This window comes from Prionailurus bengalensis, chromosome B2 (assembly GCF_016509475.1).
Source record: "Prionailurus bengalensis isolate Pbe53 chromosome B2, Fcat_Pben_1.1_paternal_pri, whole genome shotgun sequence".
Taxonomy (NCBI): Eukaryota; Metazoa; Chordata; class Mammalia; order Carnivora; family Felidae; genus Prionailurus; species Prionailurus bengalensis.
In genome coordinates this window covers 99,970,597-99,974,524 of record NC_057349.1, presented here as the reverse complement: position 1 = coordinate 99,974,524, position 3,928 = coordinate 99,970,597, and the positions used below count along the sequence as shown (strand labels likewise).

Here is a 3,928-nt window from a genome sequence, read left to right as displayed (position 1 = left end):
TTGTGAGGCATCTGGGTAGCTTAGTTCGTTCAGCATCCAACTCTTGATGTTGGTTCAAGTCATGATCTCACAGTTTGTGAGTTTGAGTCCCACATCAGGCTCTTCACTCACAGTGCAAAGCCTGCTTGGGATTCTCTCTCTCCCTCCCTCTCTCTCTCTCTCTCTTTCTCTGCCCCCTCCTCCACTCTGCACTCTCTTTCTCTCAAAATAAATAAATAAACATTAAAAAAAAGAGAGTGATAATATTTGCATAGAAGGATCCTAGAAGGAGAAGAGAAAGAAAGGGGAGCTGAAAATTTATTTGAAGAAATAGTAGCTGAAAGCTTCCTGAATCTGGGGAAGAAAACAGATATCCAGATCCAGGAAGCACAGAGAGTTCCCAACAAAATCAATCCAACGAGGTCCACACCAAGACACATAGTAACTGAAATGACAAAAAGTAGTGATAAAGAAAATTTTTAAAGCATTAAGAGAGAATAAAACAGTTACATACAAGGGAAACCCCTTAAGGTCCATCAGCTTATTTTTCAGCAGAAACTTAGCAGGCCAGAAGGGAGGGGGATGGTATATACAAATTGCTGAAAGAAAAAAATCCCTGCAACCAAGAATACTCTATCCAGCAAGAATATTCTGACACTCAGAATAGAAAAGAGATAAAGAGTTTCCCAGACAAACTAAAGTTAAAGGAATTCATCATCACTAAATCAGATCTACAAGAAATGTTAAAGGGGATTCTTTGAGCAGAAAGGAAAGACTAAAAGCAAGAGTAAGAAAAGTAAGAAGCACAAAAGCAATAAAATTAAGTATATCTATAAAAATCAGTCAAGGGATTCACAAATTGAAAGATATAAAATATGACACCATATACTTAAACATGGGGGGAGAGGAGTAAAAATTTAGTGCTTTCAGAATGGGTTCACATTTCAGCAACCATCAACTTAAGATACACTGTTATGATATATATGCATAAGATGATATATATAAATCTAATGGTAACCACAAATAAAAAAAACCAGACATGCAAAAAGAGAGAGAGAGAGAGAGAGACAGAGAGAGAAAGGAATCCACGTATATTATTAAAGAAAGCCAACAAACTGTGAGAAAAGAGAGCAAGAGAAGATAGGAATATAGAGGAACTACAAAAACAACCATAAAACAAATGACAAAATGGCAATAAGTACAGACCTGTCAGTAATTACTTTGGATGTAAATGGACTAAGGACTCGAATCAAAAGACATAGGGGGATGGAATGAATAAAAAACAAAACCTATCTATTTGTTGCCTACAAGAGACTCATTTCAAACCTAAAGACACATGCAGATTGAAGGTGAAGGGATGGAAAGGCATTTATGCAAATGGCAATAAAAAGAAAGATGGGGTAACAATACTTGTATCAGACAAAATAGACTTTGTTCTATTTAGATAGGATTTTTTTTTTTAATTTCAGAGAAATAGAGAGAGTGAGTGGGGGACAGGGGCAGAGAGAGAATCTTACACAGGCTCCACACTCAGCACAGAGCCCAACACAGGACTCAATCCCACAATCCTGGGATCGTGACCTAGGTCAAAATCAAGAGTCAGACACTCAACCGACTGAGAGACCCAGGCACCCCTTGGACAAAATAGAATTTAAAACAAACACTGATAAAAAGAGACAAATAAAGACACTATTATAATCATAAAGGGAACAACCTAACAAGAATATATAACAATTATAAATATTTATGCACCCAACATGAAAGCACCAAAATACTTAAAGCAACTAATGACAAACATAAAGAAAGTAACTGATAGTAATACAATAATAGCAGACTTTAACACCCCACTTACATCAGTGGATAGATCATCCAAACAGAAAATCAATAAGGAAACAGTGGTTTTGAATGACACATTGGACCTAATAATGACACACTGGATCCAATAAATATGTATTTCAGAACATTCCATCCTAAAACAGCAGAATACACATTCTTTCGAGTGCACATGGAATATTCTCCAGGATACATCACATGTTAGGCCACAAAAAAAGTTTCAACATATTCAAAAAGATTGAATTCATAGCATCTATCATGTCTAACCACAATACTATGAAACTAGAAATCAACCACAAGAAAAAATCTGGAAATAACACAAATATATGGAGGTTAAATAACATGCTACTAAACAATAGATGGGTCAGCCAAGAAATCAAAGTGAAAATCAAAAAATACATGGAGAAAAATGAAAATGAAAATACAATGTTTCAAAATCATTAGGATGCAGCAAAAGCCGCTCTAAGAGGGAAGTTTATGACAATACAAGCCTACCCCAAGAAGCAAGAAAAATCTCAAATAAATAACCTAACCTTACACCTAAAGGAGTTAGAAAAAGAAGAACAAACAAAACCCAAGAACAGTAGAAAGAAGGAAATAATAAAGATTAGAGTAGAAATAAATTAAATAGAAATCAAAAAACAACATCAACAAAAAAACAATAGAACAGATCAATGAAACCAAGGGCTGGTTCTTTGACAAGATCTAAAAAATTGATAAACCTTTAGCCAGACTCATAAAAAAGGAGAGAGAGAGGACTCAAATAAACAAAATAAAAAATTAAAGGGGAGAAATAACAACCAACACCACAGAAATACAAAGGATTAAAAGAGAATATATGAAAAAATTATATGCCAACAAATTGGACAACCTAGAAGAAATGGATAAATCCCTAGAAACATGAAAGCTCCCAAAACTGAATCAGAAAGAAATAGAAAATTTTAACATATCAATTATAAGCAATGAAATTGAAGCAGTGATCAAAAAAACTCCCAACAAACAAGAGTCTGGGATCAGATGGCTTCACCATTTGGTGAACTCTACCAAACATTTACAGAATAATTAAGTGCACGGTGATGGACTGATGACAGCCCTTCTCTGTGGGCCTTTCATAGTGTGCCGGTGCCAGAGATGCATGCAAACCATTGCCCAGCCTTCTCACCAGTGGGCTGTGAGCACTGAAGGGAGCTGTACAGTGTGAAAAAATGACAACAAAAATAAAACATAGAATTAATATGTATTCTTCTTAAACTATTCCAAAAAATAGAAGAGGAAAGAAACCTTCCAAGTTCATTCTATGAGACAAGCATTACCCTGATACTAAAACCAGATAAAGACACTACCAAAAAAAGACAACTGCAGGCCAATATCTCTGATGAACATAATTAAAACATCCTCACTGAAGTATTAGCAAACCAAATCCAACAATACATTAAAAATCATCCGCTATGATCAAGTGAGATATATTTATTCCTGGGACCCAAGGGTGGTTCAATATTCACAAATCGATCAACATGATACATCATATCAAAAAGAGAAAGGACAGGGGCACTTGAGTGGCTCAGTCAATTGAAAGTCCAATTCTTGATTTCAACTCAGGTCATGGTCTCACAGTTCATGGGTTTGAGCCCTTCATAGGGCTCTGTGCTGATGGCGTGGAGCCTGCTTGGGATTCTCCCTCTCTCTGTGCCCCTCCCCAGCTTACACTCTCTTGGTCACTCCTACAATAAATAAACTTTAAAAAAAAATTTCTTAATTTAGCAAGAAAAAGGATAAAAGCCATATGATCATTCAATAGATGCAGGAAAAGCATTTGACAAAGTACAACATCTATTCATAATAAAACTCCCTCAACATAGTAGTTTTAGACAGAACATATCTCAACATAATAAAGGCCACATATGAAAAACCCACAGCTAACATCATACTCAATGGTGACAAACTGAGAGCTTTTGCCATAAGATCAGGAATAAGACAAGGACATCCACTCTTACCACTTTTATTCAGCACACTACTGGAAGTCCTAGCTATAGCAATCAGATAAGAAAAAGAAATAAAAGGCATCCAAACTGGTAAAAGAAGTAAAATTTTCATTATATGTAGATGATATGATACT

At 35.5% G+C, this 3,928-nt stretch overlaps 1 non-coding gene across 1 annotated transcript; it reads left to right on the top strand.

Annotated features, from left to right (window-relative positions):
* Positions 1-2,880: 2,880 nt before the first annotated feature.
* LOC122490706 lies at positions 2,881-3,010 on the top strand. Its single transcript, XR_006299239.1, has one exon. It is a non-coding gene; the product is annotated as a small nucleolar RNA SNORA42/SNORA80 family (small nucleolar RNA).
* The last annotated feature ends 918 nt before the right edge of the window (positions 3,011-3,928 follow it).